Source organism: Colossoma macropomum, unplaced genomic scaffold (genome assembly GCF_904425465.1).
Source record: "Colossoma macropomum unplaced genomic scaffold, Colossoma_macropomum, whole genome shotgun sequence".
Lineage (NCBI taxonomy): Eukaryota > Metazoa > Chordata > Actinopteri > Characiformes > Serrasalmidae > Colossoma > Colossoma macropomum.
In genome coordinates, this window is record NW_023494789.1 from 47,222,730 (window position 1) to 47,239,532 (window position 16,803).

At 39.2% G+C, this 16,803-nt stretch overlaps 1 protein-coding gene across 5 annotated transcripts in view; it reads right to left on the reverse strand.

Annotated features, from left to right (window-relative positions):
* Positions 1-16,803, reverse strand: part of foxp1b (forkhead box P1b) — a 285,913-nt gene that overhangs the window by 199,564 nt on the left and 69,546 nt on the right. The window contains exon 1 of one of the 5 annotated variants that reach the window (XM_036571535.1): positions 10,693-10,916. The exons of 3 other annotated variants lie outside the window; for them this stretch is intronic. The gene's annotated coding sequence lies outside the window, so the exon portion shown is untranslated. Of the gene's footprint in view, positions 1-9,820; positions 9,950-10,692; positions 10,917-16,803 lie in introns of those variants that run through there. One more of the 5 variants, XM_036571537.1, reaches the window with a different exon arrangement.

Genomic DNA, 16,803 nt, shown 5'->3' on the forward strand with positions numbered 1-16,803 from the left:
AATGGATAAATAATTTAGTTTGAACCATTTCTGTTTGTCTGTTTATCAGGAAAAACAGCAAAAATGGAGAAACAATGTTTTGTCCCGACAGCAGCAACATATTTATTTATATTTGATTATTCTGGGACTTACTTTTGATTAGAACACATTTAACTGTGCAAAATAGTAAAACATTATACAATACATACAAAACACAACTTTGTTTTTTCATCCTAGCTCTAACAACACATGTATATGTAAGCATGCATGCAACTCTTTCTCTGTCCCAGTAAAAAAGAGGCTAAATGTACGAATTTCTCAATTCTGTTGTCTCATATGTGCATCCCACACACTCACGCTTACATATAGGACAGTCGGACACTGCTGGAAGCAAATATAACAAGACACAGAAGTGCGGCTAGCGCTTTGGTGTCCATGCTAGGCTAAAGACTAACCCCACTTGATTGGCCATTCCTTTCAACTACGGTCATGGTCTTTACCTCGGAAAACCAATAACTACATCTGACCACACAGCGGAAGACGCATTAAACATCCCTGAAACATCCCTGACTCAGCCATTCAGCTAAACAGGATAACCTTGCTGCTTTTGCACTGTTTGTTCGCTGCACTACCAGCTGTTCTTAATGGGATACCAGTATACCTTAATATACCTTAAATATTTTAACTGGTATACCACCAAATACTATATTTTATTCATTTTACTGCAGTTGTAGCCATAAAGAAATAAATGTCTATTTCTATGTAACGCTAATCCAGGAGCAGCATTTTATAAACGCAAATCTGCATTGATGGATATGCAACTGAAAGAGACTGGATACCAGAATCAGCCCACAATTCCCATCAGTGCATGTCTGTAAATGTCTTCGCACCTGGCATAATGGGCCCCTTCCAGTAATGAAAGGGGTAGAGGGAGCTGATAAACTGTACAGCTACAGTTGGCCTACAGTCTGTAACTGTAATTGTACACCTGTATAGTGCATCTATATGGTAGCCCAATGCGTATGACTAGTTTCTATTGCGTTTCCGTTATGTTGTACACCCTTCTGCGAAAATTTAATGCAAAATTCCAGTTTATCTGCCGAATTCAATATACTGGAAAATAAACATAAAATGTGGCCTATATTAAATTGTATGTTTTTCTAATAAATTAAACTCGGCAAAAAAATAAAAAATGTATACTAAAATTTGCAGAGAGCTTGTTTCCCAAAAATGTGTTGACTTATTTTCACTTAGATCAACAAAGCATGTAATGATTTTGGAATATGACTGTACATTACATGCACACAATATGTCCAAAATTATCAGGACAGGGCTTGTAATTAGAGAATTAAGGTACTTTAAGATGCAGCCATTGCACAAACACAGGTTGTACACTCTTCGTAGAAAAGCATTGACCAATAGAGCTGGATGAGCCTAAGCTCGCCATGCCCATTGCCAAGTGTTGGCTAAAGGGGTATTAACCCCCCCCCCCCCCCCCCCAGCAATGGACTGTGGATATATAGTTGAGTGGTTCTTCTTCAGCTGCTACTGCAGTGAGCTGAGAACAAGAGTAATTAAGCGTGTTGAGAGAGACCAAATCAGGTTGAATGCAAACAGAAGGTTTTTTTAAGTGTGCATAGTAGTTCGAATGGCTAACAACTGCTTGAAGGTGCTTGTAATGCACCCCCCCCTTCTTAAATGACAAACTCCCTCAAGGGCTGGGCGCGAAAGCAACGAGAAAGCCCTCAATTTAATTAGCTTATAAAAATAATTGCCATTAGCACAATCTTGCATTGGGAAAAAATGGTTTGGAGCAGTACGTTGAGAAAGAGAGAGGGGGAGGACAAAATGTCTCACTTCTGGAACTGGGTGAAGACAAAGACGCAGAGAATAAGGGAGGCTCGCGGGCCAAACGTCCGCATTGTGCGGCGACACCGAGGTCGAGTTAATTAGACTATTGTCATTTTAATCAGGCCAGATCCTCGGCCAGCCGTTCCTCAAAGAGCCAGCGTGCGCTTTAAACGGCACGCTTAAAGCCCCTTAAAGGGGGCTCCGAGTTACAGTGTGTTTGAGTGTGACTGCGTGTGTGTGTGTGTGCGCGTGTGTGTCTGTGTGCGCTGGTGCTTCCACGGCCTTGCTCCGCTAATGAGCCACACCACGGAAACAAAGCCCCCGAAGTATCACCAGCGGAAACCCCTCTCCATCTCCCTGCTCAATTCTCTGTTCATCTGAAAATAATTTAAATATCACATAGTCGAAATCATTTGCTTCTCCCTGGCTATCTAACGCTGAATAGCAAGTCTTTCATGTTGCCTTTATTATGGTTTTAAACCAGCATTAAAATTCAGTAATATCATTAAACGTGACCATATTTATTACAGGGGCTATCATTTTAGCTGAAGCAACGTATTGTTTTCGGATGACTATGAATATTTAATTTTGGCAATACATTGTTATGCAAAAATAAAATATGCAGTCAATTTGGAGAGCATGGGAGCTGGAAGAACGCAGATTAATAAATCCAGGCCACACGTTAGAAGAAGGAAATTCCACAGATGAAATGAAATGTGAAGAAGAACCACATAACTGTCAAAAATGACTGCAGCGCTTACATCTATTAATCTATCTATACATATACTAAAACAGTAACTTTAAAGGAGAAGGCAAAAACGTTCTTTACTTTTAAGACATTTTTTCTAAGCAATTTTGATGGATTTTTATTGGTCCGTTCATCACGAAATTTTCACACAATGTAAAGAACAACTGCCATTTTCAAATTGTCAAAAACTGAAAAACGACAAAAATAGAGATATAAGGTATATATATATATACACACACACACACACACACACACACACATACATATATATATACATACACACACACACACACACACACACACACACACACACACACGTTTTATATCTATATCTATCTGTCTATCTATCTATCTATATATATATATATTAGGGGTGCAGGAAAAACTCGATTCTTAGATGCATCGCGATGCGGATGTGAACGATTCTGAATCGATTCATAAATGTCAAAAATCGATTTTCTAAATATTTAATTTATAACGTAACGTTGACGGAACGCAAAAGGCAGAACTTGGAGGTGGGTAAGTGCAGCGCCCGGACAGTCTGTGGCGGCACATAACAAAGACACTACTGGATGAGTGAGAAATCCGACCAGCTCTCTCTGCATTAAAAGCCAGGTTAGGTCAGGAGTCACAACCCAAATGATAAGAAGAGCCGTTTTGTCCTTTCAACAAAGTCAAACCACCTCAGGAGCCGCAACATTTAATGTCCAGTATGTCTCAGTGTGTGTTAATGTCGTAGTATAGACTAAACAATATAAACGACAGCACAGATTTACTTCGCTCTGCTTTAAGCTTTAGCTTTAGCCGCTTTCCTCCCGTCTCCGCCAGAACACTTTTCTTCAAATCTAGAAGAGTTTCTTGTAAAATGTCTCAGCGTCCGGCTGTTTTACAAGGCTGAAGTCTTCTCATTCGCTTCTCGTTCTAATTTTCCCGTTCCACCTTAAATTGTGCCCTAGGCGCCGAATGTAACTGCTGCACCATTTAAGGTGGAAAGGGAATTTCGAAAGAGAAGTGAGTTCATTTTCGCAACTGTTTAGAGAAAGACAGTCTCTCAGCAGATTTAACCCACCGCGCTGCTTATAAATGCGAATAAGTCCTCCAAATGTTCGTCTTAATCTCTGTTTTTTGTTCGCTACTGGCGAGGCCAGACTTCGGTGCTATGTGACCTGCTGTTTTGCGCTATGCTGCACACTTTGGAGCCGAGATTCAGGGCCCAGTCTCGAAAATACCCACTTACCACAATTAAAAAATGCTCACTTGCCACATCACTTCCATTTGATTTATTAATAAAAAATATTCAAAGCAAAGTATTTGTAATGATCCATAATACATTTACATTATGGATCATTACAAATACTTTGCTTTAAAACTACCAAGTTTTCAGACAGTAGGAAGATAGAAATTATAGAGAAAAAAGATGCATCGAGAATCGTTTTATAATCGCATTGCAGCCTCTGAATCATAATCGAATTGAATCGCGTGGTACCTAAAGATTCCCACCCCTAATATATATATATATATATATATATACACATACATACATACACACACACACATAGACACATACACACACACACACACACACATAGACACATACACACACACACACACACACACACACACACACATAGACACATACACACACACACACACACACACACACACACACATAGACACATACACACACACACACACACACACACACACACACACACACACACATATATATATATATATATACACAGGTGTACATATAGGAGGGAGTACAAAAGAACAAACTAGTCGTTCTCATTGGCCTAGGTGCACTATACAGGTGTACAATGACCGTTACTGTAGCCCATCTGTTGTGGCACAGTTTATCAGCCCCTCTGTACCACATTCATTAATGGAAAGGGACCATCATGCCAGGAGTAAAGGAATTTTTTTTAGAGATGCACCGATATGGGAATCGTGGGTCAATGCCAATATATGACATCTTTCAAGTACGTATCTGTCGATATGGATACACATCTATAAAATACAAAAGTTCCACCTGGATTAGCATTATATACCTTTACAGGAGAAGAAAAAAAAAATCTTAACTTTCAACGCAAGGTGTGTGTAATAAGATTTTATTCTGGTCATTCTGGACCATTTCTACTGATGTATTACTCATGAAATTTTGACCCAACATACAGGACAGCTGGTATTTTCAAACTGTGTATAAGAAGAACGGATATAGTCGCTACAGTCGCTGCCCAATGAAAACCATACATCTCCATTTTTGGCATTTTTTTTTTTTCTACACCATTTCAACACACCAGCTGTCCTTCATGTTATATGAAAATTTAATGAGGAATGGACCAATAGAACTTCTCTAAAATCTCTTTACATTAACTTACACTGAAAGATAAGAAAGATTTTGTTAGTTACTATTTAGGAGACACTTGTTTTTCTTTGACAGTGACGATATACAAGGTTTTGCTCCGACAGTGACAACAGTAACAACAGTAACAGCCTCTACTCTTCTGGGAAGGCTTTACGGAAGATGTTGGAACATTGCTGTGAGGATTTGATTGCATTCAGCCATAAAAGCATCAGTGACTTCAGGTACTAATGTTGGATGATCAGTTCTGGATTAGTTCTCACTCCAAAGGAACTGGATAGAGCTCCATTACTCCAGAGAACGCAGCTTCACAGCCCAATGCTGGGGGGCTTTATACCTCTAACCAACGCTTAACATCGGGCACGGTGACCTTAGGCTGTGCAGCATTCCATTCTATTCAACAGAGATTGTACACATGCATCAGCAATGAGCACACCTTTAAATAGCCAAAATTACTAATGAAAGGCATGTCTGGATACTTTTGGACACATATCCTATGCCCAAAATGCCAGATGTTAACAATTTTATGAAGATGTAAAGAAATAATGTGCTCATTTCTTTATTTCTTTATTTCATAATGCATTCATTCATTTCAGAAAAAGTAGAACTGTAGCAGTTTGAGCTGTTGGCCAGGTTATCACTGTTAGAAACCTCAAGACATCTTTTGAGGCCAGACAGTGTTATTTTAGAATTCAGCTGGAGAGGAAACCCTTAAACTTCCCTCAGCGGGGCCCTAAGACCCGGAAGATCTGAAAAACATCTCATTCATTTTTCACCCCTTTATACGAGTCCTGACGAAAGACTAATGGCTCCAGACTAACTCGGGATTTGCCCGTGTCTATTTATCAGACTGTTAACAGTTCCATCGGTTTAACGCTCTCTTCCCACCGCATCAATATTTAAGGGAGTGTTAATATTAATTTGATCAGAAATTAACATCACTCAATTATTCAAGGGATACAAATCAATTATTCAATATAAAAGAACGATCAGCTGATGAGAGTCGGAGAGTTGGTCAGCTGAGACTTCCATAAAGAGCCAAAGATATATTTAGTCTGGATGTATGCATGAAATATCATTCCACTCTGGCCTACTATCCTGTCATTACCGGCTTACGCAAGCAACTTCAAAAAACCCAAACCAAATATGCCACAAACTAGTGTCCAATGGTTTAATGACCTCATTTCCAAAAACACCCGAGAATCTCTAAACGAATTACACAAGAATGGATAGTTTTGTGCGCTGTGGTACAAAGAGAAAGATTCTGGCTTCTGGCTTCAGCTCTATGAATCATAAACAGTTCTGTTTGGTGCAGTGTAACTTAGGGTACACAAAGAGTTTAATCTCTGTATTAATCTACGAACTGCTGCCTGTTTTGAAATGCATTGTCATTTGAAATGTCATCAGCATTTAAAATACAGGGTGATTCTAAAAGATTCATCCGATTTCAAAATAATTTTTTTAATTCGTAACTCATTAGAAATAATGCAGTAAACTGTAAATGGTTTAAGTGAGCATAAATTTTCTTATGTAAATAAACTTATGTAATTGTACAAGTGCTCAATATGAACCTCCTCCAGCTGTACAGACAACATCAACGCCATAGTCAAATTCATCCCATACTGGATTAAGCATGTCGGGTGTCGCTGCACTCACAGCTCTATCAATGCGATTTCGGAGATCATCCAGTGTTGTTGGGAGTGGCTTGAGATCTGGTGATCTTGGGGGGCCAGAAGTGGAGAACGCAAAACGTTTTCTGCTCAGGGGTCTCCATCTCCTTGCAGAATGAAGGGAGACATCTTCCGGTGACAGTCAGAAACTCTATGACCCCCTCTTTCAATTGGATTGTGATTGGTTCCTAGGCACCTCATGGTTGTAAAAATATGGCGCTTTGAATTCGGATGAATCTTTTTGAATGACCCTGTATTTCACTTTCTACCTACACTTTGGAATATGTGACTTATCGTGAAAAATGATGTCACAGTTTGCTTTCCTGAGTGTATTGTGGGTATCACCTGTACCTGTAGAACGCTGAACAACTACATACATCATAAAAAAGGTTTACACCAATGTTTAGTAACTGCATAACTTGTATAGCAGAATGTCAGCCCATTACGCCATTATCTGTTCTTATTTTTTTTTTAAATATTTTTGTGAATATTTAATGACAAAATAAATCACTTTACTCATTGTAGCCTTTCAGTATTTTTAAAATGTGGCACTGCTGTTTCGCTGGTGCATTTTGAGCACTCCAAACTGTTCAAAAACCATCAGATATGGGGTGGGGTGGTGGGGAGGTGGGGTGGTGTCACACATTCGAAACTACGAGTGTTTGTTCAATACTCTGATATAGAACAGGACCACATATTTACATGGGACTAAGATTTAAACAAACGTTTAACTCTGGAGAGCCTACTGCACACTGTATCACTGAATGTAAACGTCGAGTGCATTTCAAAAACTCACAAAGTTTAAAACTACACTTTGTGTGCACATGGCCGCTACTGCTGCTTGCCGAGAGGGTATAAAACACTACACTGATTTAATACAGGAACAACCACAAGCGGTGTGTTACAGAAATGGCACAATCCCTCCATCCTTCTTTATATCTTTCTACCTCATTTGACAGCAGCTGCCCTTTACATTGTGTGAGCATTTCATGATTAATAGAAATGGATCAAAACGGTTTGTGATAAAATTGTGTTACAATAACTTGCATTGTAAGTTAAGAATGTTTTTGTTAGGACAGCGCTGATATGGGTGGAAACTGAAACATGTGGTCATGGCAGTGACCACTGCAGCCCAGATTGGGATAGTATGCTTTGGTCAAATCGCCCACCCTTATGCTGCATTTACATTATGATGGTACAAAGACGAAGGCAAACCAGACTTTCCATGTTTTTGAATGGAATGCAAAAGTCAACTGTCCAAACTTTTGCAGTCAGCTGCAGCGGTGGAATAAACTGAATGTTGACCGTTTAAAAACAAACAAAAAACACACAATAGTGTGTTCAAAACCACGTTAGGACAAAACAGCGTCTAACACCATCGCTCTGCACTTGGGACAGAACATGTTATTCCAGTAATACTATCGCTATGGCAACATTTACATGACTGCATGCTGCTGTAGGTCACATACTGTCACTGATTTTTTTCAAGGCCAACAACATGTAAACATAGCATTACAGTGCATGTCTCCTACAGAGGGGAAGGTATATTCTACTCTTTTATTCTAACATACAAATTAATGTACTATCTTGAATCACTTTATAATAAAACATGCCAAAAATCACTCACACATTCTTACAATATGCCATTTCTCTCATACAAAAATGAACAGATGCTAGACATCCAACTACTCCAGCACAAAAGCTTCACAGCAGAACCCATTTTAAATCTTCGCTCAACCACATCTTTTCATCGCATGATTAGAAATTTTTCTGTGCAGCGTGGGGTGAAAAAACGAGGGGCGATGAATATAGATATTTCATTCGGATGTAAAGTTGAGACAGATAACCAATTAATCAGGCAGCTGGACAATGACACTAGCTAAATTTAAACAGTGTCCTGTGCCAGTTCTCGCCTTTAAATTATTCATTGCTTCTCAGTTATTGCGCAGCATATAGAACAGAATTAAAATTAAAAATCGCTGATTCCCCCTAATTACACCTCTCGTTGATACTCACTACACGTCACGGATTGCTAGAGTAATCTTTCTCTTTCTTTCTGCTGTAAAACCCCTCAGAATTTGTCTCCAGCACTCCCCCCGCAATGGTTTGTTCCTTTACAGATGTTACCTCTCACTCCATCTCCTTCCCTCGCTCTCTCGCTCGCTCGCTCTCTCGCTCACTCTCTCCCCCTCCTAGTAAATCACCTCTCTGTCTCTCAATTTATTCCCCCTTTTTCCCCTCTGTCTCTTTTCTCTGCCTCTGTGCCTCCTCCCTTCCCTGTCAAACACAGGAGGAACGGTCTGTTTTCTTTGGGTGCGACATGCATTACTGTGTGAGAGAGGAGACTTTAAATAAACATCTGCCCAGCATGTCTACAATAGAACCCATTGTGTTTAAAAGTTGAGAGAAATGATGAGGTTTGGAAGGCCATGGCCAATAGTATCGCACTCACAGGGCACAGTGAGAGGCTAATCGGGCTGGGCTCTTCGCCTGACACCAGAAAAAACGTCAAGAAACCCCTCTCCCAATGTGCAAACCTGAACCTTCACACTGTTAATTTGGCAAGAGAATAAGAATTAAGGGTATTCAGCTATGTACATACAAGTGTGTAAGCAGTACTGTTTAAATGTCTGAGGTACCTAAGCGATTTCAATTTATCTGAATTTGACCAACATTTTTGCTTGTAAAAACACCACATAACATCAGAATAAAGGCATACAAACACTAACACAGTAAAAAATAAATAAATAAAAGGATACATTTCTAAAAAATGAGTTTTCACAATGCCCACGGTCATGCACAGAGCCACAAAGAGAACTCCGAAAAGGGTTAAAATGAAACACAGACATGCATAAAATCACAACTTTTTGCACTATTGTTTTTATATTCATTCTAATATTACTGGCCACAGTACAGTGAAATATATCAGTGACAGCTAAGTAAACTATTTAAAACAGTTTAGCTGTTCAATAACTTTTTTCCAATAATTCAGCTTGATAAAACACCATATAGCATCAGACTAAATGCATACAAACACTAATGCAAGATAGGTTTACCAAAAAGTAGCCTTCACAATGTCCAGTCAGCTAAGTAGACGCAAAGAGAAGTTCGAAAGCAGGTAAAACGAAACACACTGAAATGCATAAAATGACAACGTTTTGCATTATTGCTTTCATATTTATCCTAATATTAATATTAAATCCTTACTGGCCACAGTCCAGTTAAATATGTCAGCATTTCCATTAGTTGGTAAAACACAGAAAGAAAAAAGAAACTCAGCAAGACCAGCAGATTGAAAATATGCCTGACACAACATAAAAATCTTCATCAAAAGTGGAATGAAATCCTGTTACAATGGGGATGAGCCTGCTTTAACAGGGGTGGAGCCACTCCACACCTCAGTTACCGAAGCGTTTAAGTTCAGGTTAGGTAGCCTTCTGCACCCCACAACATCTAAAACTCCTATTTAGTTTAACTGTTTAGTTTAACGTCTAATGCTACACATACATATATACAAAATACATCTCCTCTGTAATATGATATAATGTAAATGGTATCATTGTTTAAATGTAGCCATAGCCAAGCTAGGGACAGTAGCTATGATCAGAAATTGTCATGATGGACTTTATATGACCATTTACATTTAGAGACATACATGGTCTAAAATGCTCTCTGCTTTTCTGTTGGTAAGCAGTTCAGGTTTGCCGCTCGTGCCGCGTCGCTCCAGTTTAAAGCTGGAGAAGCTTTAAGATCGCGTGCACTGCAATGCGCAGAGAAATTTTAGATGTGTTTAAGTTCACAGAAATTCTGAACACAGACATAAAATAAAATATTAGCAGCCATATGGACACCATACCGGTTCCTAAAGGGTTCTTGGCAAAGTTTTAACTGAATTTAACATTATGTGGAGGTTCTTTAAACTTCAAAAACAAATTTGCGCATCTCGTCCACAAAAATGGTTCTAATGAACCAGCCGTAAGGGATTCTTTTATGGCATTGTGCCATTTTTTCACATGATAAATTTTGTCACTGAAGTCAGCAGATCAGACATGAACTAATTCTCTACGAAGGAAACTTACCGAGATGTGAAGTCAGACAAAGTAAGCTGTTCTTTTCTCACTACGGCTAACAAGCTGCGGGAAGATCTCCACACCAGGGTCTGTTTCCAGTTCTCCTGCCTCTTCCAACCCATCCACACCAACAAATAACACCTCATGCAAAGCAGCTCCGTCAAATTGTTTTGGGGTCATATTTGAATATTTAAATAGTTCACTTTAGATGGAGATATTTGCTAGCAATTTCCATACATGTGTGAGCTACACACTGCCCGATAGCGGTTTGTGCTCTTCCCCCACCCCCCCCACCCACATTCAGCATTTACACACACAAATACCAGATACATAATATCCAGATTAAATCAAGTGATCATCTGTTTCCTGCTGAAACTGGTGGTCATTTAAACCTGCATGTCCATCCCCACTGTTTGTATGTGCTGCTGAGCCCACCCACACAGATGGCACTTTACCAAGTGTAACTATGTTGATATGAAATTTACATAGACTAACTGTAATGCTTGCGGCAACTGGTATAGAAAAACAAGTCATTCAGAGCGGAGAAGCAACTCAAATGCTTCTTAAATGGCACGTTTGTAACGACAACATGCCACACCGGCCCCTGAAGTCGACTCAAACGTGATCGCCATTGTTTTTTTTTTTAATGATTAATATTTATTTTTATTTTATTTATAGCATCTCTGCATTTTTGTTGCCTGGCTCCAATTTTGATGCAGCTGAAAAGTTTGGAATTTGTGTTTTCCGTAATATAAAACTAATCTGTTAGCAGATAAATGTATAAAATTATTCTAATATGGTCTTAATTATTAGGATAAGGCTGCAACTGAAAATTAAGAAATACTAAATGTGTGAGGAAATAAGAAAACCACCGAGAAAGCTGCATTGAAAACAAAGTTACAATAAAATTTATATCGACTTCATTACATTTCAAAAATGAATAGCAAATCTCAAAGCAAATCACTTGAGACAAAATGTAAACAGTACATTATGTTTCATTTAATAACTTACTGTTCAGAGAATTCTTGAATTACTGATCAAAACTAAATACTGATCTAAAAATATCTTTTCGCAAATAGTTTTTAATATTTAAACCCCACTGTACAGGTTATTACTGTATATAATACAAGTGATTCCACACATTTGAATAAAATGTATTATAATAATACTAATAAAGCCTGAAGCCCCAGTTTGTGTTCTCCAGTCCTTCCTTGAGTGGCTTGTTAAGATGTTGCGAACCTGCTGTTCTTTTCAGTTAGGCCATCCCACACAATTTGCTTATGGGTCTGGAAGAGATGGTCAGATTAAACTGGACAAGACAGAGTTAACGATAGGGCTGGCCTAACGTCCTCAGGCCCGTACGGCAGGGGAGGGAGGCGAGAGAGATGGTTTTGCATGCAAAGAGATGGACAGGGTGAGAGTGGCTTTGATCTTTGGGCTTTGAGAGGGAGATTCTGACTCTGCGTTGTCTGTCTGTCTTTTAAAAAAGAGGAGCTGCATATGTTAAAAGAAACGACAGAAAGAAATATATGGACCTCGTCTGAGTGAGTCTCTGAAAAGCAGAGCGGTGAGAGATGCTGCTGTCCACATGTGATTCCATCCACAATGTGGATCAAAGAACATTTCAGTTGAAACTAGCGCCTGACCGATACATCATCTCGGCCTATTAATGGGGAATTCCATCGATTTTTTTTTTAAAGATTCTGCATAATTCAATGGTTGAGATGTAAACAGAGTCTTTCAGACTGGCTTGATGTGAAATGGTTCATTGTAGAGAAACGTACTGACTCAGATTTCTTTACAGTGGTGGTGATGGGAACCAGGCGTCACAATGTCTACAACACAAATATAGCCATCTTATTTACTATCCAAAACCACCAGTGAACCTATAGTGTTTGAGTTTTTGTTTGTAATGCTGATGATTGTAAAACAGTCAACATTACATACAAGTAATGCAAGTAAAATTGTGATCGATTTGTACTTTTTCGAGTATTTTACAATTTTATAATATGTTTACTTCTACTCAAGCTTATTTGTGAGGAAAGTTTCATCTTATTAACATCATTAACATTCATTACTAGGATTCATTGTCCATTAACATTTATTTACTAATTTCATTCTTGAGTGTAATTTTATTCTGTTACCATGGTAACTTTTGAGGTTTATCTTTATTCATTTATTTATTTATTTGACCAAGACTGCATCAAAAAGACACAAACAGTGCCTAACGAACTTCAGATGTCAGCATCATGCTGCCAGTTCCACATCAGGAAGATCAGTGCGCAATAATGAATAGGTGACATGCTGCATATTATACTGCTGGCAAACTGGACTGGACAGTAATATAAGGTTTGTTGTTTTGGCTCTGGACTCCAGCACATTCGATTTGAAATGAAACAATGCTTATAAGCTTGCTGCTCCACTGGCAGCTCAGCTGTTTCTACGCCAGCTGTGCGTTGTTGCATCATTAGTTTGTGCAGAACAGAGCTAAAAAAAGGTCTAGTGTTGATTCTGGATGCTGCATTTGCATCTGTTGCTGTTGTCTCTCAACATGTGGGCCAAAGATGTGTCAATGCCACTAAAGCAGATCATAGTGCAGCTGAAAGAGCAGAATAAATCTAGCAGAGATACAGCCAAAACATTCCATGTGGCAAAATCAACTGTTTTGCCCTTTAAGAAGGAAGAACACAATGGTGAGCTTAGCACTTCATACGCTCCAACCATGTCCAACCAGATCCTCAGTACAAAAGACCACAGCAGTGAATGAGCTAAGATCAAGAACACTGTGCATAATGCAGACAGCTCAACGCTATGGGTCTGAAAGGATGTGTAGACCACCCCAGAGTCCAAACCTCAACATCATTTAACCTCTTAAGAGGCCTGGGCCCAAAGTGTTATAACCTAAGAATAGCTCTACCAGTTTGCATTAAAGTCCCTGTAGTTACTGAATAATAAGCTGTAATAAGCCTGGGATTTCAAGGGGTTGATGTGTTTGGCATTACTTTCTAAATGCAAAACCAACTTCTAAGACTGAACTTTGGAAGTGTGGCTGCAAATTTCTTTGAAAAACTGAAAGCGAGTCTCTTGGGGGAAAAAAAGGAAGCTTTAATGAAGGTCAAGACTAGACACATTAAATACTAAAAAATTAGATTTTATATGTAATTGTTGATGCTTCTGTGGAATTTTTCCATTTAATATGTTTTTTGCTTTTTTCCCCTGACATTGAAAAATAAATTATTTGTACTTAATGACCATGTTGCCTGGAAATTAAATAAATGAAGGGTGGTTTCTGACTAACAAGGAAAACATCAGCATGACCTCAGAGACTTTACCACAAAATACAAACCACTGCAAAGCCTTGTAAACAGAAAGTCTGCTTAAAGTACTTTAAAAGAGTTCTGGGATAAAGTCTTATGGACAGACGATTAACCTGAAGCAGAGTGATGGAATGAGGACGGTCTACGGAAAAGAAACTGCACATAATGCAAAGCCTACCATCTCATCTGTGAAACGTAATGAGTGGTATGAGGCGGCGGTGGTGTGGCTGCCAGTGGAACAGGTTCCCTCATCTCTACTGATGATGTGATTGACAATAAGCAGGAGCAGGATGAATTCTGAAGTGAACAGAGGAACCTTACTGGCTCACATCCAACCAAATCCTTAAATACTTAGGTGATTGTACTCTGCTACTGTAGTTAAGCATTATTTTGAAAGATTTGTACTTTTTTACAAGTACGACTGAAATTGAATACTTTTACTCTATTACTTTCCAAAGTTTTTACTCTTTCATTTTTTATTAAGATATTCAAAATACGTGTTACAAATCTCAAATGCAAGATTATCTTTTGTAATTTTTCTCTTCACAAATCAGTCAAGTTCCAGCACATCTGAATTATTTTGATTAAAACAACTGACTAATTTTATAAACTGTGTAAAATTAAACTTAACAGAACTGTGAGGAGAATAAATTCATTGGAAAAGACAATCAGGCTTGGAACAGCTGAAGGTGAAAGAGGATGACCAGCAACAAGATGAATAGCTACATTAATAGTAATAATAATAATAATAATAATGATAATAATAATAATAATACTGATTAGTCATCACAGCACCACATCATACACCACCACAAAAAGAAAATTTTCTATTTTCTGTTACTACTTTGTTTTTTGTTTACTCGAGTACACACAAATACTTCCAAGAAGGATTTTTGGCTCCATACCCCCACTTTAACTGATCATTCTAAAACAGAGCCCATACTTTCACTTAAGTACAGCTGCTCTGTACTTTTTTCCCACCCCTAAAAACAAGTGGGCAGTTTTTCATGTCCAGAAAGAGGAGTGTTCTTGAGCAAATAACACAAACTCCAAAGTCCAAACTCAAAGTCCACTGATCAAGACTAAAATTAATAAGCCATCAAACCAAACAAAATTTGAAAATCACTGTATTACAGGTGAGACGGAGCATCGCCAGCAAAGCTACACCACATCTGCTATGGCTCAAAGGCTTAAGTATGTCATCAAATGCAAAGGATTTTCCAATAAATAGTAACCATGATCGTTCTATTTCAGACTGTGTCAGTTTGTACAGTTATTAATGGCCAACTGAAATGTGGGACTAGGTAAAAAAAGGCTGAACAGACCCAACATATGTTTAAATACTCTTTAATTAAAGCTGACATTGCATACCTGAACTTTCCAACCATTGCTTCTTTTCATATTCAATGGGTTGGAGTACAGAACCACAACAAAATCTGCCTCACTGTCCACATATCAGGGCTGAGTATATATTGAAATGCTGGTATTGCAGAAGTCTGCAATATCCAACTGAGCCCTTAAAGACAACGCACACGCTTGTGTGCCGTGATCAATCCAACCAACCTCAGATGATTTGGGTGTTCATTTATGCGGATGTTTTGATGAATCACAGCCTCCACTCGACACAAGAATGACTTTTGGTCACAATATGACTGGCTTATAAATCATGCACAATGCCAAGTGCCTGCTAGAAGGGCATAAAGCCCGCCAGCATTTGTTTGCAAGTGTCTGAATGCAATCAAATCCTCACAGCAATGTTCCAACATCTAGTTTAAAGCCTTCCCAGAACAGTAGAGGCTGTTACTGCAGCGAAGACAGACAAACTCCCTATTAATACCCTTCATTTCAGAAGAAACACTGGATTAGCAAGTGTCTACAAACTTTTGGACATATAGTGCACACAGCACATCACAAACACAATATGCAGTTTTGTGCATATCATGCAGCCTTAATACACTTACAGACTACATTGTACATCTCTACTCGGGCGAGAGAGAGAGAGAGCGAGAGAGAGAGAGAGAGAGAGATGACAGGCTTTGGCAGAGAACTAAGCTGACGGCGGTGGCTGCATTTCTGGTTTTCACACAGCCCGCGAGCAAGCCAGAGAGTGAGAGAGCAAGACAGATTGAGAGAGAGAGAGAGAGAGAGAGAGAGAGACGGAGAGATAGATTCCGGGTGCTGTGACACATCTGTTGCGTGTCACGTTGGATCGTACGAGTCTGGGAGGCAGATGCGACCCCGAGCAGCACGCGGCGGCGCCGCCGTCTGCATGTTTACAAACAGAGCCAGGGCATAAACAAGGCCGGGGTGATGGCCTTTGGCCGCAGAGGACCAGAGAACATGTACACTCACATGCAAACACATACAGGTAACACTCAGAGAGCACAGTGGGCAGACAGGTCAGGGAGGACAGATGGAACTGACCTACTGTTTTCAGACAACGCAATAGGTCACGTATGCGTATGTGTATAATGTCCGTGTGTATTCTTACTAGGAGTCGACCAATTTATTGGTTGGGCAATAATATCGATTAATCAGTATCAGCAAAAACACAGCAATAAAGCAGAGCTTGAAATACTGGTCTGAACCCGATGTGCTTGGCTCGGGTCTGAGTTTCGCGTGTGAGTTTGAGCGCAGCCTGTCCCCCTTTAATAGAGTTTTCCCCTGCTTTAGTTTTACATCTTACTATTCTTCCTCTCTACTTTCATTGCATTTCATTACAAAATAGGTTGGGATGCTGAATGTCACTCACTTGTGTTGTTGATAGAATTTAGCACGAGTCTAACACTCATAAGAAAACTGA